This window comes from Psammomys obesus, unplaced genomic scaffold (genome assembly GCF_907164565.1).
Source record: "Psammomys obesus unplaced genomic scaffold, mPsaObe1.curated_primary_1811, whole genome shotgun sequence".
Classification (NCBI taxonomy): Eukaryota; Metazoa; Chordata; class Mammalia; order Rodentia; family Muridae; genus Psammomys; species Psammomys obesus.
In genome coordinates, this window is record NW_026590859.1 from 5777213 (window position 1) to 5801305 (window position 24093).

General features: G+C 41.1%; 1 protein-coding gene across 1 annotated transcript in view; it reads right to left on the reverse strand.

Moving 5' to 3' along the window:
• Ush2a (usherin) overlaps window positions 1–24093 on the reverse strand; it is a 665632-nt gene that overhangs the window by 256069 nt on the left and 385470 nt on the right. The gene's annotated exons all lie outside the window — the stretch shown is intronic.

Genomic DNA, 24093 nt, shown 5'->3' on the forward strand with positions numbered 1-24093 from the left:
CTTCCTTCCTTCCTTCCTTCCTTCCTTCCTTCCTTCCTTCCTTCCTTCCTTCCTTCCTCTCTCTCTCTCTTTCTCTTTCTTTCTCTCTCACTTTCTTTCATTCCTTTTTGCAAGATAGGATTTCTCTGTGTAGCCTTGGCTGTCTTAGACTCACTTTGTAGACCAGGCTGGCCTCGAACTCACAGAGATCCATCCGCCTCTGCCTCCCCGAATGCTGGGGTTACAGGCGTGCACCACTGTGCCTGGCTTTGAGTTTTCTTTAATACAGAGGAAGAAGTACTATCTCCCAAGAAAATGGTTCTGACTCTAAAGAGCATGCTCTGAACTGTGTCATCTTCTGCTCATCTTGCTTCAGAGCTAGCCTGGCCTCTTTTTACTTCATGCCTTTTAAACTGGTATTGGCCAGAATGTCCTAAAGCAGTTGCCTTTGATGATCAGTAAGATGTGTCCATTTGGACTAGAGTCTGTGTCCAGCTTCCTTGGAAGATGCAGAGCTGCCTGGCTACATGAAGCAATGGCTTCCCTTAGCCGTGTTCCACCATCCCGTCCTCCAAAATCTCCAGCAAACTTAGCCTCAAAATCTCAGTCTGTGAATGGTATGGAGAAACACTGCACCCTAGTAATAATGTCTCCTCTCTTCTAAGATTCTGCATAGCATTAGTTTTTTTTGTTAAAAGAGAGCTGAAAACATTAGAGCTAAAATAAGAACAGAGTTAGTTTAAAATTATGACATTTATTTACATTCTATAATAATACTTTTAAAGTGTACATGGGGAGATATTGTTTTAAAAATATTGTTTCATTTTAGTCAAATATAGGAGTGTGTTACTTACTCTTTAAAAATACAAGATAGGAAACCATTTAAATGACGTTATTTACAACAAACAGATTTCCTTCCCTTGTGAAAATGTTATGCATTTGTTTAACTAATTTTCAGAAAAATGAGTAAAAACAACTAGAGAGGGGAAACAAGCATGTTTGCAAGACCTAGAAAAAGCAACATAATATCTGATTAACATATATAGGACGGTCACATGATACAAGTGCTCTTACACTGTACAGTGAAAAAATTGTAGTGAAACCCTTAAAATTCAGAACACTCTGATCACTATATTGCATTATGTCAGGACACAGTTCCTTTTTCCATTTTGGACTTGATGTCATGCCATGAACTTGGAATATTTCCTTATGAAAAATAAATAGCATCTATTTATTCCTGGTGTTCTAGTCCATTGACGCTCTTTATTCTCTCTGGAGTAAACTTTGACTGTACCAACTTCAAGACAAAAATGACAAATTATTGTGTGGTGTTTGGGATTCCTTGTGGCGGCAGAGGACACTTAACTATGAATACTTTGTCAATAGAAGTTTCAGCTCCTTCCTTCAGCCTGAAATTATTATAAATGTTAATGAATAATTCAAAAGATTTTTGGTGTATGTTTAGTCTTATCTGTCCCACCAATGTTTCAAGAAATGGCCACAGATAAACATTAGATATTTATAAAAATCTATTCTCACAGTTTAGTGTGCAAAGCAAAGAATATCTTCTAGCTGTTGGAGTGGCCTGGACGACCAGCTGTGAGTAAAGTGTCGTCTCCCGAGATGCCCAGTGTTTCTGAGTATCCAGCTCTTCATCTGTGGGCTTGAGGTGACGAGCCACCATGAAAGCTGAGTGAGATCTTTCTTTCCTGCACGCAGCATAACGTATCTGCTCAAACACACCTCTTACTTGAGGTTCTTGGACGTTTGAGCATGATCTGCATGTAACAGCGCAGACCTAAAAGCATTTCGTATGTGGCCTAGTGTAGACAGGTCGGTTCACTGCCTGTGAACAAACCTACCCAGCTCCCTCATTACAATGAGAAAACAATAAGGACTGCTACCGTTTTTTGCTGTGATCCATACAATTTGTAGAAACAGTGAGCACTGGGAAGTGGTTAAGATGTAAGCACCCAGCATGCTGTTTTCTCAGTGGCTGTTCCTATATGCTAATTATCAAAATCCATGGTTGTTCAGTTGAGCGACCAACTCAAATCTCACCACATAGTGTCACTTTCCCATCAGGTACTATTCCAAATTCTAAATCTAACAGGAGTCTGCTATCTGGTTAGGGTGTGGCCGTTTCATGAAACATTGGTGAGACAGATACAACTAAACGTAAAAAAATATTAAAAGACTAATAAATATTTATGATAGTTTCAGGCTGAAGGAAGTAGCTGAAACTTTTATTGTGGCAAAGCATGCACAGTTAAATGTTTTCTGTGGCCACAAGGAATCCCAAATACCACACAATAACTTGTCATTTTGGCCTTGAAATTGGTAGAGCCAAAGGGATGGTTATTCCCGAGAGAATAAAGCGTCAAAGGACTAGAACCAAGGGAAGCAGAGTTGGCATTTTCAGTAAGGGATTTTCCAAGTTTATGGAGTGATGCCAAGTCTGAAATGGAAAAAGAACTGTGTCCTGCCATACATGCAATGTTGTGATTATACTGTTCTGAATTTTAAGGGTTTTTACTACATTTAAGTTACTTCTTCAGTGCGCCATTTTGGCATCTGGAGGCTCTCCGTGGTTAGCTATGAGTCACAGTTGTACATGAGGAGACTACTGAGTGCCAACTGTACAAAAGGAGATCCTGGTGCCCATGAGATGACACCCCAGAAGCATAAAGTGTGACCCCTGCACCGAGAAGTCTAAGAGGAGATGCAGGCCATTTCTGAGCACTGTCTCATGGCAAACACTTGATCAGCATTGACACATTCCCAGGTCCCAGGATGCCCAGCTCTTTGGAAGCATTTTTACCTATGGCCGAAACCACACGGATTATTCCAAAATGGTCACCTTACCCTACAGAGACCCAGACAAATACTCATCTGGCAACGGAGTTGTGTAATTTGCACATCTTATAAGGGATTTGAAACTGTAAAACACCAACAAAATTCTACAGTTATGTCACAAGAGCATAATTTCACCTATTTCTAGCCAGGTGTGAGTACAAGAGTAAGTGTCTATGCTCGGAACACGGGAGAAGGTGTCCTCCCTCATTTGCTTTGTTTATTTGTGTTGGAAGCAATTTTTAAGCTGTAAAGGAGACCCTGTCAGTAGCTCTGAAAGTGGCATGGCAGAGAGAAATATATTAAGTACCACTTTATTCTAAGTTTGCCATATAACAACATTAATACATGGTAATTATACAATTAGTTGTAATGTTAGTTTCTAGCTATAGAACAATGATTACTGAGCAATTATAAGAAGTATATAATTACTCAATAATTATGAGAAGGAAGCAATTATATAACCATTTTGCTCAGCTCAAAAAAGAACACGTGTATCTTCAGCTGCCGAGTGTGTGGGATCTTCTCTTGTGCCTCCACACACATGTAGTTCAGTTCACAGAACCCAGAGTGAGAGCCAGGATCTCCACTCTCCAGGAAGCTCGAACATCTTTAGCTTCCAAACCCAATGATGATCCATGGACTAGAGTTAGTCATCCCTTCACCCAGTCCTTCCTCTTCTCTCACACCTGGGTGACTTTGGGCTCCTAAAGGGAGAAGATTGTTAAACACACAGGCCTGGCTTGCCCCTCTGGTCTGAGCTGTACTTTAGTACTTTCCTCTGTCTGTACGTAATCTTCTATGGGCTGGAAAGATGTGACTGCATTGGTTCAGCCTCAGAAACGAAGCTAGGGAAGTCTGAGGTGACAGCACTTCCATCACTGTTATCCCTTCCTATGTGCTCTGCCTCCATCCACACTATTTGGGAGTAGTAGTATGCAGGTTTAAGTTTTGGGGTTTGGGAATCAGAGTTCACCATACTCTGAACACCAGTCATGAGATTTAGCGAAGCCTCTCCAAACCCACACCGCTCTAGCTTGACATGAAGTATTGGACTTCAAGCCAGACAGGGGAAGAGTAAACTCTTTGCAGAATGGGTTGTCTTTAGCAGTAATACAGGGTTGATCCACACTAATGTCAGTTAGAGTTATCTTATAAAAATGAATTCCACCTAAACCTACTGAGTGACTATACCACCCTAGGAGGCAGAAATCACGGAGTGAATGAGTGATTCTCAAACATGCTGAAATTTGAGAACTGTCAGCTGAATTATTTATTTGTAGTTATGCTATTTTTCAGGTTTATTTGTTTTATGTGTGTGAGTGTTGTATTTATATTTATGTCTGTGCACCATTTGTGTGTGTTGCTCATAGAGGTCAGAAAAGGCCACTGGATCACAGGAACTGGAGTTACAGATAGTGGGGATCCACCACATGGGCGCTGGGAATCGAACCTGGGTCCTCTGGAAGAGCAGCAGGTGCTCCTAACAGCTGAACCATTGTTCTGGCCCCAAACAGTTAGGCTAATCTTAAAGTAACGATCACAATTCATTTTCACTTCTAAAAGTAACTGGAACAAACATGGCTCCCTAACTAGTAAAGCTTTAGACTCTGCTGTAGGCTGTAAAATGTTTATTTTGTTAGTAAACTAGCTATATAAAAAGAGGTATAATGTATCAATATATCTCTCTTTCTCTTGCATGCATGCCTGTGTGTCACCCACCCAACACCTAACATATAAATAGGACCTATCTTTGAAGGCTACAAAATCCAACACAGCTGTTGAATGAGAAATTTTAATGTAGGCATGAAAGAATTTCAAAGTGAGTTATCACTGATCATTGTAGCATCTATGACTGTAGGCTTAGATCGTCACCAAGCCCATTTTATTTAGTGTTCTTAAATACCTTTACCTCCCTTCCAACCTCCTTCTTAGAGAGAAGATTAGTAGGGAAAAGGGCTATAGACCTCTTTTATCTACTTCCTCCTGAATAGGGTTGATGGGTCTTTAGAGGATTGCCAAACTTGGTCACCAGGATACCAGCAGTCCAGTCCAGAGGCCAACACCAAGTAGCAACATGATTCAGAAGATCAGGACAAGTCAGTGAAAGCTGCCGAGACTCAATTGGATTGCCCTGAGAAGTTCTCTCCGAAGTACAAACATCAGGGCAATGATGTCGATCCAAAGAAGTGATGTCTCCTTGTGTGTAGGCCTCTATATATCTCCATTCCTCAGAGTCCACCCACAGATGTTCTCAGCCGGCCAAAGTCATGGCCCTTACATGAGAGAGCTCACAGCAAAACACCACATGCCCTCTCGCAAGCCAACTTCCACCTAAACATCACATGCCCAGCTTGCAGCAAAACATCACATGACAAAGTAGAGTCTTCAGGGAAACCAGAAGCTTCCGCTTCCTATGACAACAGTAACTTTTGACTTGGTGCTTTCTTCTCTTTATGTGTCTCTCTCACTGATTGTGCAAGGAAACAGTCCTATTATGTCACACAGAGGGAATAATCTTCATCTAGATCTTAGAACTGATATCTTATTATTCCTATTGTTTTATGGGTATATGTGTTCTTGCGCGGCTACTTGTATGTGTGTGCAAAAGCCATCAGTTTCCTCAGAGCAGGAGTTCCATGCAGTTGTGGGTTGCCCTAGGGGGGTACTGGGAACTGCACTCAGCCCACCTGGAAGAGTAGTGTGTGCTCTTGATCACTAAGCCATTTCTAGGGCTGTTCAATCACATAACTAAAAACAAAAAGTTTATGGCTATTATCTTCCCGCAACTTTAGTTCCTGGGGATATGACACCCTCTCTAGCCACCTGGGCACCAGGCAAAGGTACAGATATAGCACACAGACATACATAGAGGCAAAACACTTTTACACATAAAAAAATGTGTAAATTGATCTTTTAAAAACAGAAACTCCCCCTAGCTATTTCAGGATAATCTAAATTTTGAAGAGTCTTCAGATATGTTAAATCATCTAGTTCTACTTTCCTATTTTATTTTGAAGAAAGAGTTAAAGGAGGAAATCATAAAAAAATGTGTGTTATGTGCCAACAGGTTCACTTGCTGTCCCTAGGTCCAAAGTGACAACCTGCTGACATGCTAACAGCATCAATGCACATTTTCTAGGGTGAAAACGTCAATACCCTTATTTGTTGAATAGCAGAATTTTTCAGTGCAATTATTTTGTTAAGTGAGACCCAATATTAGTGGTTATTTTTGCATGTCAGATGCAAGATGTAAAGACGATCACTGTCTTGGGAGACTGTCCCATGGGATTCTCTTGATTGAAATCATGTAAGCGGGTATCCTTTCTCATTCTTGTAATGTTCATTGTCACAAAAATTTTAATGCACCATATATTCCATAATTTTTTTCCTCTGTGCCGTACTGCTCTGACCTTTTCAATATTCTATAATTTGACTGGATGGCCATTTCTGTTCTCTTCCTTTTTACAGCCTTATTAACTTGTAGGAAAGAGGTGAGATGAACCACCAATCAGAATACATAATATTGCAAAGGTCAGTGTAGTTGCGTACGGTATCATCACACACGGCTACTGCATGGCAGGCATTAACATCCTGATATCTTATTCATGTGACAAAGACTGTAACAAGAACAGAAAATGGCACAACATGAATCCATTCTCCAGACACAGATTATAACGAGAAATGACAGCGAACAAACCAAACTGAGTCTTGTTATGTTGTGATGATTTCATATGTCACACTCAGTGCTGCTTCAAACCGGCTCTTGTCTGACTCCAATTAGACCATAAGGTGGACAAGGTGTTAACTAATTTTCCGTTTTCCACCTATAAAAGCTGTATTTTTTTTTTTTTTTACCATATTGAAGTATCAGTTTTAGAGGTGTTGTACTCCATCTCTCCCAATCCCTTTGTGGCCTGCTAACACCCAAAAGAAAAGGCAGAATGCCATACAGCAGATCACAGCAGATCACAGTGGCCAGGCAAGCCGGCACTTCCGTGGGCACTCGGGCTGCTAGGAAGCTCTAGACAGTAATTACTAATACTTAAGCTTTTGCTGCTTCTTCATGGAAATACTATTTTAGATTATTTTACCCACGAAGTGTATTCTCCAAGTCTTATCGTTCTATAGGTCTCTGAGTAGAAGGGGTCTCAGAGGTGCTGGGAGTTAATTTTGTAACTTCTATGTGGATCGGCAACCCCTGACATAGATAAGCATGTGACTGCACACAGCATGCTTATTAAAAACTACATACCTTCTCTCGCTCTCTGTGTCTGTCTGTCTGTCCTGCCTCACTCTTCTCTCCTTCATACTCCTCCCCTCTCTCTTCAATACTGTTTCGTTTATCCCACTAATTTTGCATTTGTGATGTCACAGACAGCGACCTTGAGCTTCTGACTATTACGCCTGAACCTCCACATTACGGGGATCACAGGCAGGTGGTAGCCTGGCTTATGTGGCTCAGGGGACAGAACACAGGGCCTCATGCATGCTAAGTAAGTGCTTTGTCTGTACCCTGAGCTCATGGATTTTGTTTTTTTATTTTAATTTTTCATATTACAATATAATTGCATTATTCCTCCCCTTCCTTTCCTCTCTCTGAGCCCTTCCATGTACCCACTCTTGCTCTCTTTCTTTTTAACAGAATATTTCAAAGTAGGAAGCAAGAACTTGCCTGGGAAGAATTTAGTCCTCCGAGGACAGCACACCATGAGCATGCCATAATCCTCACTACTACTGTGTTTATTCTATGTGATTTTCATTTGTTGCCATCAAATAAAAGGTCCACTTCTTTGATTGCTCTTTAAATTAGTCACTCTGCAGTGTGACACTTCTACTGAAGAGAACAAAAACATACACTATCTCATCAACTCAAAGGAGGTGCCTCAGAAATTTATGTTTGGTGCAAGCACAGCAATGGCTGTCTGCTCCACAGTCCTGTTTTCCCAAGTGGACCTCACTGTAGCAGAAGTTTTGGTGTCTTTAAAAACTCAGTTATGGTATAAAAACGTATTTTTGTTTTAATCCCAGGTGTAGGATATTGGGCTGTTTTAGATTGTCCACAGCAGCAGACTGTCTTGTGCAGGCTCTGGGAAGGGCGCCGCCTTTGCCAGCTGCAGACAGTTTAATTCTGAGGACTCTGGGGAGGAAATAAATCCCAGAGCCAGGAGGGGGTTCTCTGTGAAAGAATAAGCCTACTAATGTTTTCCCCTCTTGCTGCTCCTGGTTACTGTTGGTGCAGTTTGACAAGCAGCTGGAGATATTCTGAAATGAAGATTGGACTTGCCCCAAGAAACCCACGAACCCTAACCAACAAGGAGTACTGAAAGAGAACTACACCCCCTCTCTCCACTAACCTTCTTCCTTTGTCAGAATTTGGCTGCATCCTCAGAGAGCACTTAACTGGATGTCAGGATGAACCAAGTACTAAATTCCACACGTTTCTGTTCAGCTCATCTCTTTACAGTCTTTATTTCACTCTCTCCTCCCAAGCAACAGATAAGTAAGAGAATGCATGGGGCTTAGAGACCACTCAAGGCATAGGCCAATAGGAGACTAACTGAAAGCCAGAGAAGGACAAGTTTAGACATTATTAAGCAAGAAAATCCCAGAAGAAGAAAGAGGGTTCTGGGTATTCATAGAACCAAAAGAGGACGGTAAAAATGTGAAATAATCATGTAGCCTGGGGTGGTGGGGGGATATGCACCTTGAAATATGAAAGAAAATATTACAGAGACACACTGGAAATAAAAATAAAACAAACAAAAACCTTACTAAGTATTTAGTAAACAAACTAGTTGAAATGAGTTAGATGCTCAGAGTGCTTTGTTGTAACCATTACCCATCAAAAGAAAGACTGAGATGTCGCAGCATGATTCTCATTCGGGAGGAAGAGAGTGGCCAGGAATATCATTTTGTTCCCAGACGATTTTAGTTTGCTTGATGGTTTGCTGTGACTGAAAGGCCAGGAACAAAGGTCATGGTCCTTGGCCATCATGTTGGGAATCAAATGTTTCCTCGCATACATTATAAGGATTGTTAGAGAGAACCGATGGCTTGGTGTTGTTCTAGATAGCTCTAAACCTGTTGAGGCTCCAGAAGCATAGCTGTGCCTTCTCAGGACTACTGAGTGCTATGCTGCTACCTTAGGGGCTGTCCTAGTATCTGTTGTCTTCTGTACAGTCTGTCTGGGCCACTCTGGCTGTGCCACAGAGTGCGTACAACTCTAGCTTTCATACAGCTTCCTGAGACACCAAATTCGCTGCAACAGTACTTTCTGTTCATAGACTCCTTCCTGTTGTTTGCTATTAAGACACCATCCATGACCTAAAGGTCTGAGAGGAAGTTCTCCATTTGTTAGCATGCATTACTTAGCAGTGATATGTTTTTTTCCTTTTCTACATTAAGTAAGTTTTAATAGCATTTATTCACTTCTGTGAAACAAAGTCATAGGCCAGCCCAAATTTCTAAGGAATGTGCAGACTTCTTCAGATGAGAAGAAAAGACTTTGCTAGACCAGAATATTGCTGTAAGTGGGAAATGCAGAGATTATCCTGCCTTCAGATTTAAGAAGAAAAACAAACAAATACACAAATCCCACCTTATTACACATATTTTTAAAAGTGAGCTCCTAAATGCTTTAATAACTTGTGAAAAAAAATTGACCTAGGAATGAACCAGTGGCCACAATGGCAACTATAAAATGGTGCCAAAAGTATATAAAGGTCGTAAGCCATAAATCTGTTTGTAAAGCAAAGAGAGTCTGCTATGTAAATGCTGGCTTCTCAAGCAACAACTTTTTCAATTTGTTCTGCAATTTAAAGTTGGACTGTTTTTCTCCTTTCAGTCCCACAGATGGTGTCTTCCCAGGCTGGATAATTATAGAAATAAAAAAAAAACCCCAGCTTGGATCCCTTCAGAGATGTTTAACTTTCCTTAACTGTGTTCTCATTGTTAACCTAGAGAAGTTGGTGTGATACGGTTCTAAAATAAATGTATAAAAATAGACAACCCCTCTGCCATTGGACATCTTTATCCACTTGCTTCCCGGAACCCTAGGAATGCAGCTTATTTCTCAAATGAGCAGGCTTTTGTTAAAAATAAATGTTATTTTAAAACTTGACCTCACTTGAAGAAAAATATTGAGAAATTTCTACAGTTTAATGAGATAGTGAAATATTTAAAGTCTTATCTTTCAACCTTTGCTCATTTTCGGAGCTTTCTTTGCTGGTTTACAAATGATGATTATGATGCTGATGACAATTATATGCTTTTTAAACACATCCATAACTCAGATATGCCAATAAGAATATGCAATTCCTCAGGGACATGATCAGAAAGGAAATGACCGAAAGGCGGGCTTGGGGAATCTCTAATCCATAGTCAAATATCTAGATTGATTGCGTCACTTGCACCTGTATTGATTCCAATTGGAGTTGCTCACCCAGGGGAAAAATAAAAATGTGGAATAAAACTGATTTATGAGAACAAAATAAATCCTTTTGTGAGCAGTAATGAATTGGTACTATTTAACCCTTTCAATCACCGCTGAAAAGTCTATTTATTTTTCAAGAATGCTGAGCTAGCCAAAAGCAGACACATTAAAGTTCCACATGCCACTACACCTGACCACCACGCCAGCAAAGACATGCCACTCTAAACTTGATGGAAGGCAGGGGCTGACATATGACATACTTTTAGCTTTCCTAAGCCAACTTCAAAACGTCACCACTGTGACAGACCTGCAGACCCAGAGTATTAGGGAATCGGTCAGTAAACGTTTGTTGTTCTTATTTACATGATTTATAAGGCAGTTGAGACAGGAGAGCAAAAGTTGGCAGTGCATGGCACCAAATGCATCTAACTTTTTCTCATTTAGTGTGAATGTTCAGTAGTTTACTTAAAACTTAGTAGACAACAGCTACTTTCCCGGGAATTAATAGGAGAGTTAGGAGAGGGAGCTTCCAGTGTGATTCACAGCAAGTGTTTGACTTATAGAATGCCATTGTGTCTTGGGAATATAAAAGGGTATGGTTTGTAGAAAAATCCAAAACAGTTGTTAATTCTGTCCATCGAAAGCATTGGTCAACTGTGCATTCAATCAGAATGTCCCCTTATGTTCCTAACTATCTGGTAGATAAAATATCCCAATACTTTGTCCTGACTTTTAACTCTTAATTTTTCCCCCTGCCACAATCTACATATGTACTCTGAGATCTGCCTATACATATTCACTCAAAACAGGAGTGAAGTGTTTTTTTTTTTTTTTTTTTTCTAGAATAAGAAATTCTGATAACACTTTGCATGTAAAGGTCTTTTCTCATAAGGAACAAATTATTGGGAAAGGTGAAAGGGAGACTTTAAAGGATTCATTAACAATAAGATAATAATGAAGAACAATTTTGAGTGGTTGGGACTCAGAAGGAAATAAGCTTTAGAGTCTATAACACCTCTAATGTAATGAGTACTGGCCTTTGGCTCCTAAGTTTTTGGGTCTTAAGGTCCCAGAGCTAAAACCTTCCTGTAGATAAAACCTGACTAGTTTTCTTCTTTTTCCTCCCCTCCCTTCCCTTTGTAGCCACTTTCCTCTCCTCCTCTTTTACATTTAGATAGTTCATGTTTTCACCACTAGGGAATGCAAACTTTAGTAGCATATTAACAGGTAGTAGGTAGCTCAGCTGGTAAAGTTCTTTCAAGCATGAAGAACTAAATTTGATCCCAGATCCCACATGAAAAATCATGGGGTCAGCGTGTTGGGTCAAAGGGCAAAGACATGTGCTTTCCATCTTGAAGACCTGAGCTAAGTCTTCACATGTGAACCATGGCACCGAGGCTCTCACACAATTACACACAGCAAGAAAACACAGAAAGTAAAACCACCAATGATGGTGGCTCACACCTGCAGTCCAGCAGGTCCTGGGCTCCTAGGCAGCCAGTGAGAGTCTGATCCACAAAAAGCAAGGGCATGTCACTGGACAAATGTCTCCCCAGGCTCCCTTTGCCCTCCCAGGTGAGTATGCACACACAAGCATACCTGCACATAGACTCATGTCCCTGCACACACATAAATTCACGCACACGAACGTGTATATGTGCTTGTACATGTGTGCATGCTCCTGGGCAGCATATCAGAAACGAGGACAAGAAGCTGGGACATCTAGAAGCTGCAGACACCTTGTTATCTTGTATCCGGCCGTGTACCCGACACACCTGTTCGCGGCTGTGTAAACTACTGCCACCTTTGTAACTGATGCTTGCTGCTTTGCTGGTGTGACACGCTCTGTGTTCTCAGAAATACGCGTGCACTGGCACAATCTTCTTCTTATTCACCCTAACGCATTGAATCCATGAATGTTCAGAAACATTCCCTACCTAGCCTTCCCCATCTCTTCCCTCACCCTGTGTAGCCCCAACTTGATTTTTATGATACAAAATGCCAGAGGCATAATTTTACAAATATTTTTAAGTGCCCAGCTGACTTTTTGCTTTTAAAACAATCAAGGAAGTGAATTTCTAGAGGTCTCAGTCTATACAAATAGATATGAATTGTAATCTTCTCATACTGGATTTATGCTCATATTAATATTCTGAAATTAATTACTATAACCAAATAATTGAACAGATTCTTCAGTTGGGGCATATGCAAATTGTATCGGTTATATTTTCAGGGTAAACCTTGAGCTAGGGTTCTTTTATTCAGCTGACTGTTTGCTGAGTTAGGGTGACATCCAGCTGGCATCACATAATGGAGTCACCCAGAGTGCAATTTTTTAAGCACATAATCTGTCTTCAAAGAGGTAGAAAAATTGTTAACCTGGAGATTTATAAACATGCAGAGAGGCTGGTGATAAGAATAGCTTGCTTGTAAAACATCACTGTGACAACAATGGTTCTGTTAACACTTAGGATAAAAAAATAAGTGGACACAACTACAAAGAGTAAAATATGTGAACAAAAACCCAACAGAAAACATGACATCTTTATGTGGAAAATAACAAAACTTTACTGAAAGACACAAAGTGCTAAAATGAATGGAATTATGATATATTTCACTAGGTGAGAAATAGTCAAAGATTTTAATTCCCCAACAATAAATTTAGTAGGGAGAGAGTCCATTATAAAATCTGTGATATTTTGTTCAAATTAATCTGATATGTAGGCAGGAGAACACACACATGAGAACTGAGATCTTCAGTAAGAACATATACTCTATCTCCAGAGGGTGAAATAGAACTTTACATAAAGACATGGAAGCATTAAAAATATTTTAGCTGTTAAAATCAGCAAGATTATTCAGTGCATGGCGACCTTTCAGACAGGTATAAGGGGAAGCAAGTACCCCAGAAGCTGGAAGCAGTGCGGCTGCGAACTTAAATCTTTTATGGACTTTGCCAAGTCCAGCAAGGCCTAAGCTCCAGCTCTGGATGAAGAATGTCTTTCATGCATAAATAAGCAAATATTTAACCAGTCAAAAATCATACCACCATCTCAGATCTCACAGACAGACAGAAGGAAATTGGGCATAGTATGTTAGACTGACGACTAAGCATCATCCATTACATTTAAGCTGCTTGGGATATCAGATGAAATTAAAGACCTTAAAAATAAAAAAGGAAAACTAAAGGAACCTATCATTTCACCTATCAAATTAGCAGTAAATTTGCAGATGGACATATGTGCAGATGGCTGGAAAGCATATGGATTGATGTGGCTTCACCTGAAAGCATTTTGCTAATGGAAATAATTTTTTTTTAAATCCTGAGCTGTAATTTAGAAAAAATTAAAAAACTGTAATTTATAAGAAAATATGCAGAAATAGTCAAGAATCCAAAACCCAGCAAAAGGGATTGTTAATATATTTTGGCGTATTTGCACTAGGTCATAGTGTGTGTGTGAATGCACATGCCTGTGTTTGTGGGACAATGTGCTGAGACATGTCCATGGAGTTGTGCTAGGTATAAAGCCAAATCCAAGAAATGTTTACTGTAAATTTCAAATTCACATGCACACACACACACACACACACACACACACACACACGTATGTGTGAGCGTGACCATGTATGTATTTCACAGAGTGGAAAATGAAAAGGTAATATACAAACACTTGGAGAAAAGGGATAACTACTTATCCAAACTCGTCTACAGATAATAAGAGCAACTTATGAAAATTCTCATAAGAAAATTTTGAGAATTCTTTGGTTATTGAAACCTGAGGCCAGAGTCTTTAAAATTCCTTACATGGTTCTGAGGAAGCAGCTTCTGTCTTGTTCTCTAGCTTCATTTTATTGCATTCTGTGTGTGTGTGTGTCTGTGCATGCGCACGCATGCGTGTGTCTGAATGGACACATGTGTGCATGAGCATGCAAGTTTGCTGTGTGTGTTGGGAGGACAGCCATAGGAACACATGTATGCAAGGCAAGGCAAGGCAAGGGTGTCGGTACCTTACTCTGTAGCCTTCAGCTCATTTTTAGACACAGGGTCTCTCGGTGAACCTGGAGCTTAATGTCCAGTCAGTCAGCTCCAGGGAAGGATCCGTGTGTCTCTACACCAGGTCCCCAGTGCTGGATCACAGTCACTCATGGCCATGCCTGCTTTTACATGTGTGCTAAGGATTTGAACTCAGGACCACTTGCTTTAACAGAAAGTGTCTTACTCAGAGAACCATCTCTGCAAGCCCACCAATTTCTTCTTCATCCACTGTGCCTCAGGCATGTTGGCCTCTGTCTGTCTATCTGCTTGTCTGTCTGTCTGTCTATCTATCTATCTATCTATCTATCTATCTATCTATCTATCTATCTCTCTATTTATCTTCCTACCCTCCTACCTGTCTATCTATCATCTACCTACAATCTATCTTCTATCTACTACCTAACTATCATTTATCTACAATCCATTATCCATCCATCTATCTATCTTTTTTTTTAAACTTCAACCCTATACTCTTGCTCATCTTAAAAACCTCAAATGCATTTCTTCTGGGATCCTCTTCCAGGCCAGCCCTTATTCATACATTTCAATTACTTTAAATATCATTGGCTAATGACCTTTCCTGACCCTCAGCATATGTTAAGTTCTTTATTCTGCAACACATTAGTGACAAACGATTTTGGCTTAACTATCCCCAGGTTTGCAGCTCTGTAATTTGCCTGGTTGTTTGGCTCACTTTCATCTTTGCCGTGACACACGGTGCCCTCTCTGCAGGGACTGTGCATACAGCCATGTCATCTTTCCTCCCGCTTCATGGGACAAGTTAGATGCCAATCTGTTGTATGGATAGATATTTGAATTTGACTCTGTGTTTCCAAATTACTCATTTCAGGTATAAAAGTTCATTGGATATCTCTCTAAAATTAAATGATTGGAAAAAAAATGTAACTTTTTTTCAGAAAGGTTCACAAATTAAAAACCCAAATTTCTGAAAGGTATTCCAAACTGATTTGGCTTAAATAATTCCATAAGACTCTTAGATTCTGTGTCACTGATGGCTTAGCAAAATAACTAATTAAGAACAGACAGTTGGGAAATGTTGTTTCTAAGTGAGCTGTTCTCAGTATCAGGATTGAGTGATGTTGTATGACTCTGAGAACAAGATCCTTGGTTCTCACGAGTCCACAGATGAAAGGAAAGCCCTTGACCATCCACACATGTCTGTTTCTAAAACCCACATAAATTTGGAGAGGAGAGAAGGGATCCTATGTCTTAGAAGGAATGCTTTATAGAACGTAGATAAAGATGCTCTGTAGAGTTTTTTTTTTTTTCCTCTGTGTGAATAATTCTCCAACTTCATTCTGAAATCAATATATTGGCAACATTTATGCCAGGTATTTACTGGAGAATGTCTCATTCAAAAATCACGGGATCACTCTCTTTCACAAATAAATATCTATAAACTGACGCTCGTGCTGTTCTTTATTCAACAGGTGCTCAGCACTTGCCATAAGACAATAAGTGGACCTCCCTCAGACGAACGCGTGGTGGGGCCAGCACAGGTTCAAACACCTCAGTTTTGGCTGACTGCCACAAGTGAAATTCCCCACCCAGGGCTTGAGTGTTGCTGAAGGCTTTAAGTCTCTCTCTCTTAAGAAAAGAGAGGGATTTTACTTTTTCAATTACGCAAAGATCTTCCTAGGTCAGCGGCACATTACTGGGCAGGACTGTGTGACTGACTGGTTGAGCGTCTCCGGAGAGAGTTAGAATGGGCACGCTCCACTATGCTGATGCCACACGGAGTTCCAGGTAAGAACGTGAGACTGGCTGCTCACCCTCTGGGGCATCTGTGGGCTGAGTTCTCTGACTTTGGGTGTGGCTCGTGGTACCTATTTGCATCCAAACACGTGTAGTTGCCTCAGTGGGCACAATAGCTCAGGTGCACTCATTCATTACGTCAGGGAAACAGCCAATTAGATATCAGACACAAATCCAATGAACTGCTGTGTAAGGATGGAGAGGCGATGGATTAAAAAACAAGTCTGATAAATCATTGCTTAACTTTATTCTTGTCGAAGGATCTGTCCCAATAATACATTTCTATAGCTTTCCTGGCCATGGCATGATGCAGAATCAGAAATGTCAATATATGCTCTAAATATACGTTCTCTGACCTAAAATTTAAAATGACATAGATCTTATCCTTGTGAATAATACTCTGATTATTTTCAAGCCAGAAAAGGTGCCCTTAACAATATTTTATGTTCATATTTAGATTTTTCTTATTTCCAGAAATGCACCAAAAATGTTGTAATAACTATAACTTTCCCTTTTCTTCCTCTTTTGGCTCTGTATGACACATTGTTTCCCAGATTAATACGAGCTGTGTGTCTATGTTATTAATGTCTTGTATGACGTTGAAACATCTAAAATGGTCACGAAAAAAGGTTGGAGACTGTTGTCCCGTTGTCTCCGACCTAACGAATCCCCTATTACAGCTCGTATTTACTTTCTTTTCTGTCTCCAGAAGGAAATGTCCAGTCTTCCATAAATGGGTCTATAGCGTGGCACCTGGCGCTTTGTCAGCCCTTGATGAGGAGTAGCATAAGAGACTGTCATGGCTGCCTTATTCTTTCCCTGAATGTTAGCGCTTACGCACTGGACTTTTACTGTAAAACCTTGCAGAGAGATGTATATTCCTGCACCTTATGTTCTCAAAGTATGGATCCTGGAGTCAAGACAAATGGCACTAAGAACAGACTGACAAGAGCCAGGTCAAGCTTTGGTAGTGGTGGCAGCAGCAGAGGCCAGACTGACACTGTACTTCTTTACCTCAGCTCCCGTTTCCTTCCACCCTGGAAAATCCATTCTACAGCATCTTACCCGAGTTCAGTCTGGCGGCCCTCCCTTCCAACTCATTACGGGGAAATGAATTAAAATTGCTTGAAAAGAAGTGGCCTCTTTCATCTTCCCACTGACTGGCACACAGCTACAAAGTTCTCCAACGGGATTCTGATTCCGAGTTACAAGCTGTCCTGCATCCCGGAACAATTCCCCCACCGGAGTCCCTCCCAGGGGGCAGTGTGTCAGATATACTACATGGCTTGCCAGCAGGAATCGGAAAATACACAGCTCCTTCCACACTGAAAAACAGGCCCCAGGGACGATAAAACAAAGCAGTCCCTTTCTGAACAGCCCAGCCTTCCTGCAGTCTCCTTGCAACCGATAGGGATTTCCAGGGAACATTATTTTCCTTTACCTTCCTAGGAAAACAAATGCTCTCATATCTCCTTTCGCCTTGTAATTTTGATAAAACAGTTTCTAGCTGTGGGGAGAGAGGGAGAGTAGGTATTGGGAAAAGGAGATCACTAGCAAAATCCCTGGACTTCTCTGGGTAACCTTGACCCAGACACCACAACTTCCAGTCTTGTTGAGATCTGCAGCATTTGAATAGTTACACACCCTTTCTGGTGGCTAGCAACCTCTAGGCAGTTTACTGGGGTGGGAGGATTTGAAGGGGTGCAGCTGGAGCACACAGGCGCGCATGTCTCCTGGAGATGAAATGGAGAGGAGAGAACAGAGCCTTTATGCGCCCCTCCTTTGTCTTCTGAGGGAGGCAAGGTCCATTAACATGAAAGCAACCATCACCTTCCAGAGGTTCTGTAGGTTGTGAAAACCAAGTTTCTCACTATGCATCAAATCACCACAAATAGCCAGACTGCCCATCCTCAGGACTTCTTCACGCCATCTTTTTCCTGGGACGCAATGACTCACCCTTCTTCTGAACACTCTTAGCTAGATGAATTTTGCTGCATTGTGTTTTGGTTTTTGTTGGTAACCACTGGGGAAAGACTTACAGGCAAATTGTGAGAGGCAGAGAATGCTGAACAGAGTTAGAGGTACCTGACATGTTTTCCTGCTGAAACAGGTCTCTACATTCTTATTTTACCCTCCTTAGGGCTGTGTCACCCACCCCATCTCCTCCAGCCTGATTCACCATGATGATTCCAAATTATTCTCCATTAGAATGATGTGTACTTGCCAGATTTCTATTTAATTTTCCACAAACAAGAGTTTTCTATCATAGAAAATTAATAATCTTAGTTCATAAAAAGGGAAACATGGGAATATAAACCATCCCTAAATATCACCACACAGAAATAATGCCTCTGTTCTTTTAAAATCCCAACTTGTCCTTTTAAAAACAATCTTTTAAATTAGTGTTTTCTTGTTTGTTTTTGTATGATGGGTGTCAGTTCTTCTGAGCCAGGCAAACATGCAGTTAAGACTAATTTCAAGTTCTGATTGCTGGTCACTGTGCCAATCCTCATTCTTTTCTTCTCCCTCCCTGCTGTTTCCTACTGCTTCTCCCTCTGTTCCTTGGAGAGACTCCTTCCTCTTAAAGGGGGAATTATCACACAAAGCCCATGTGTTGTAACTGTCTCTACCCTGGAAGCGGAACTTCCAGAAATCACAAAGTCCTGGTTATAACAATACAAGATTGTCAATCTGCTCTAACACTAAAAGCATTTCCCTTTGAGATACTGCAAGACCATTTCCATTCAGACTCTTTCTATTTTCTCAATAATCCACAACCTCTTTCTCAAATTCGTGTCTTTTTTCTTATGCTACAACACCAAATAGGGGATTTAAAGAAAGGAGCATTTGAAGATGAAACCTGAGCCACCCTGCACAAAAGGACTCAGCAATTAGTACATCTCAGACACAAAACAATATGCCGGCTCCTCAACTGCTGAAGATCACTTCCCAGTCCATTCAGGGGAAGAATAATGAAGCACTAAACAATTCACACAAGGCTCCCCAATCACAGCTGGGGAAAAGAGCAGGATGTGCAGCTAAGACATAGCATTGTCTACTAAAAATAGGATTTCTAGGAGGTCTCAGAGAAAGCCTGCTGGTGGCAGAGGGCTGGCACTGGAAAATGTCCTGAAGGAATCCAGCCCTTTCCTTTTTCTCTTCATGCAGTTCCCCTCTGTTTCCTATCTTGGTAACTGGATAGTTTTATAATATTTCAGTTGCAAATGTTTGGAGACTCTACAATACTGATAACGTCTACTGAAATTCTTGGCACAGATGGTTTTCATGTATATGGTTAAATAAATTATCATTTGTGATTTTGAAGCCAGGTTCATGTGAGGCAAGTTTCTGTTACTTGGTATAATTTATTGTAGTTTTTATTGAATTCACACATTCTTCTCATTTAAAAATAGCACAAATTAAATAAGTGAGAAGCTATTATGGACCTAGAATGAACACATTAATGAATACATACGGAGGAGACAGCAACAAACACTGAGGGACACAGTGTTTGTTCCTACTGAACTGTGGGTTGTGAGATGAGGGACTCAGTCCCAAGAGCCTGTAAATGGAGCGTTAACTGCAGGCCAATGGATGGCCCCTACTCACCCTAGGAAACTGAACTCACATTGTTTGCTTCTTGAATTGCATGGACGAGGCAAAGCGGATGCATTTCCAAGTACTAAGTGCTAAATCTTACTTCAGGTGGCAGGAAGTGTAGTCTTCCACTTCCCAGCCCAGAACAAGCACCCAATTTTGCAATTCATAGTTATTTGTGCTTCTCGGCCCTTCGTTTACTGTGTTTTCACATGTCTATAAGAGATGGGGGAAGTCCAGCCTTCCCTTACATCTTTCCCTGATTAACTCTGGTCTGTTTGTCATCCCGGCACCTCAGTTCTTGCCTCACGGGCTTGAGAAGAGACTGGCTAGTATATACCTGTCTCATCTCACCTGTTTGCACACATCCTCCGGCTCCATGTTTTGGTGCTGTTTTATAGACCTTGTTAAAAATTAGTTAAAGTCTAACTTAGCAGGCATTTTCTACTTAGCAATATTCCTCTGACAGCAAATGCTTGCAGCAAGCATTGCAGTTACGTGTACGCAGGCATGAGATGGACACTCATTACCAGGTGCATACAGGTTCGTGCTGGTACAGGAGGGGTCCAGAGGATACTGACTTGAGAGTGAAGACTGCAAGTCATTTTCTTAAAAGTCGCTTTTTAAGGTTGCTTACTTAGTGACCTTAACATTTGAGTGCATGTGCCACAATTTACAGATAAATAAAACTATACTTAGTTACAAAACATGGGAAAATAAACAGGAAAACTATACATGTCTATTGAGGAAAATGAGAGATAGAGGGCCAACAGAAAATGTCATCCTATCATTTATTCAAAAACTCAACACCACAAAGGTGTAATTGTACCTGCTGACAACACATCAGTGCTCCACCCTCATAACAACAGCACCAGAAACTCTCCAGGGAGCTGGGACTTTATAGATAGACACTGTCTAAAAGAATATAAGAAAGAAAATTCCATGAAAGAAACACTGACCCTAAGAAATAAAAGCTAGAAGCGTAGATTCAAGTGCAGCTCTGCCCGCAAGAGCTTACAGCAAAGGTGGAGAGGGTGGGTTCTTCATCCACTGGGGGACAGGGTGGATTATTGAAGAATGACTTTTGAAACAAAGGGGTGCTCAGTGTCTGAACTGGGCACTATGTGCCCAGTTAGTCCAGACTCCAAGTGGATTGAGCGAGGGAATGCTTGTAAGTGCTAGGGAAGACACCGAGGGGAAAACCTGCAGTGTTTACAGCAGGCTTTCCTAATATTTTAGGAGATCCTACAGCTCAGGAAGACGAGGTGACAAAGGCTGGCAAAGAATGAATTCCCAGAAGAATTCCTTTCCAAATGCTTTACATACGAACACTTCTTCCCACCAAGAACAGACAAGAGAAAAGCAGGTTCAGGTGCTGCCAGGTGCTGTTTTCTGTAGCAGGGCTGGCAAAGGTCAGTGTGGCAAGATGCTGATCAGATGTGTGGCAGGCCCACACTTTCCCTAAGCTGTGCAGTGAAATCTGAAGTCCCTGACACACTTACTGTGCATTTTTTTTGGCCAGACAATATGCTTTTATTATAACTTTTTTTTTTCATTTTGCTCTTTTCTCCCACTATTTCTCCCACCAGGCAATGCATTTTAAGGAATTCATCTCACTAATTAATATACCTGTAGAGGTATAAATTGGGATATTAATCCATTGCATCATTATTTATATAACCAAAGACTTAGTCAAATGTCTTATTAATAGGGAACCAGTTAGATAACGAAGGCGCATGAACACACTGAGTATGTGTAAAAACAGGTTCTTAATGAATTCTCTTTGCAACATCGCTGAAATGACTGATTTAGACAAAACAACTGATGGCCAAGCACACAGCTTGGTATCATTTGTGTGAGAAGTTGTATGTGTGGGAAGAAGAAATACAGTCTTATACGGAGGAATACGTGTAGATAAACGCAGGGATGGATAGGTAGATGGAGAGACAGTCAGACAGGTGGATGAAAGACACTGCACACTCCAGTTTTCTCCAAGACTCAAGAACAGATTGGAAGCATTGGCTGCTTTTCATTTTTGTCTTTTAAATTTTGACTCATGAGAAAATAACATCTGATGAAAGGATAATTTTTAGGAAAAGAAAATCGTCTGATATATGCCGCCTAACTAGTTACAAAATGCGGCTCTGACTTTGTAAAGTTTTTGGCTCGCCACTGGAGTTGTCACATGGCGCAAGGTTCCTGGGTGGGTGCTCAGAGAGCTGGCTGTCCTGGCTTGAAAAATAATGGCCCCGGTGCTGGCACCTGTTCCTTCCTGTCTTGGGACTCCTAACCACTAACTCTTCTTCAGCAGCCATCACAGTTGTTCATCATGTCAAGGAAATAACCAATTAGCCGTCTGACAATTCAGTAAGCCTTGTCTAACTCTGGGAAGCAGGCGATCTCTTTTATAACTTTGATGAATTAACGTTTAATTCCTTTCTTGAAGAGCCACATAGACCTCTCTCTCCTCAGTGTAAATGCCACCTGGCTGCCGATAGCCAACGGGACAAGATGTCACAGCCCTGTACTTGACATTGGATGGGAGTCTTCCAGTGACAAGAAGCAAGAAAAGACGGCTGCTGGGCTGTCTCCAAGATGCCCCTCCACTTGCCACCTTGGCCCTTCAACCCCGAGTCACACGCACACCCCAGGACTCTCTAAGTCATGCCTTGTAATTGCTTCCAATTTGTCTGTTTTGCTTTTGGCAATTAACAAGCTGAAATGTTATCACGGAGGAGTTCATCTCAGTTATAAGACTAGGTTTTCCCGCCACTAAAATATGCAGGCACTCTGTCCTTCACTACCGGCAGGAGATAAATGGCTGGTTTTCGTTGCTGAAGAATATATAATGGTTAAAAAGTCACTTTTTTCCTCCAGCTCTACATAAATCACGGAACTAGTCAATATTTAATAATGCTTGCCTTGGTCTGGAGTCCCTTGATCACCCCTGTCATGTGTAATAGCTCCCTCTCCGATATCTTTGACATAAAAGCCCAGCTTTACTGAAATGCTAACATGTAGAGGGTCATTACGGATCGACATTTACCTTAATCTGTGACTGCCAACCATGAACCGATAAATTCCAGCAGATTCCACTGGGAGAAATCAGTAAACTTCTCAGTGGAAAGAAGTGAAGGAAAATTCTGCCGAGGACAGAATACATTTTCTACAAGGGCTGCTTAGCAAATGGATTCTGACTTTTGAAAGTTCTCTCGCTGCCCAGCTTTGCAACATTTAATACCGTTTTGATGGTTTGAGGGACGGGATGACAACCAAAGATGACAGGACTTAGAAGGCAAGCAGAAATGTTCTCTGCAAAAACAATGCAAGATTAAACGCGAGGGGGAACATGGCTTTTGCATTATTCACCCAGCTGCCTTGGCGGAAATAGCTGGGCTGTCATGGGTCCGGCCTAAATGTTACTTCTTTTCTCAAATCGATCATCACTCCTTCACCTCATAATCTTACGAGTGCTTCACAGTAGAATACATCAAAGCCCTGATTGCATAAAAAAGGGACACGCCAATCTTTAAGGGGATCAGCCTAGCCTCTGACTCAGACTCTGTTCACTGCGCGTTTGGTTAGTAGACACTGTGGAAGTTGAGGAATACTCCCCTCAGCGCCTTACAAAGTCCACTTTTCTTTCTCTTTGTGCTTTTATACATTTGGGGGATGCAATTAAGTCTTACAAGTAGACAGAAGGCAGAAGCAAACAAATGACAATCTGGAAGGTACTTTTTTTTTAGCTGGAGTGTGCAACTATTCCTGCTACTGCTTTGCCTATTTGCTACCAATTAGAAAAAAATTCTAAAGGCCTCCTGTTTAAAATTAGTGTGATTTCCCTGAGAAAGGCTGATAAAGGAAATGGTTACTAAAAATACAACTTAAAATTTCTAGTCAGACGCATCCTGCGGCTCTTCTCTGGTAGGCCATGCTTACAGCACGAGTCATGCTAACTGAACCCGATGTACTGAAATGGAGAACCCTGATGATATTTTCAAGGAACCCCAAAAGTCCAACCCCTTTTTCAATTTAGTAGCTGCCCATACCCAAATTATAAAAATAGCAATCGGAAATAATTTCCTTGGGATGGAGTGAAAAATCACAGCTGAAGCCTTTGCACAAACAGTATTTTAGGCTGGAGCTGTGTTTCAGGCAGGGAAGGCACACAGGAATACTCTCCTCTGCTAGAGATCTAACTCACTACCCCAGAGCTACCTGAAACCACAGATCACGTCAGTCCCAGCCACGTTGCCATACCTTGATTACATTTAACTTGTAAGTTGGAAAGTCAGAGGCTAACAAGGAGTGAAAGTTAAACTGAGCAATTCTTTCAATATGATAGAAGAGAAACCATGTACACACGTACACACACACACACACACACACACACACACACACACACACACACACACAC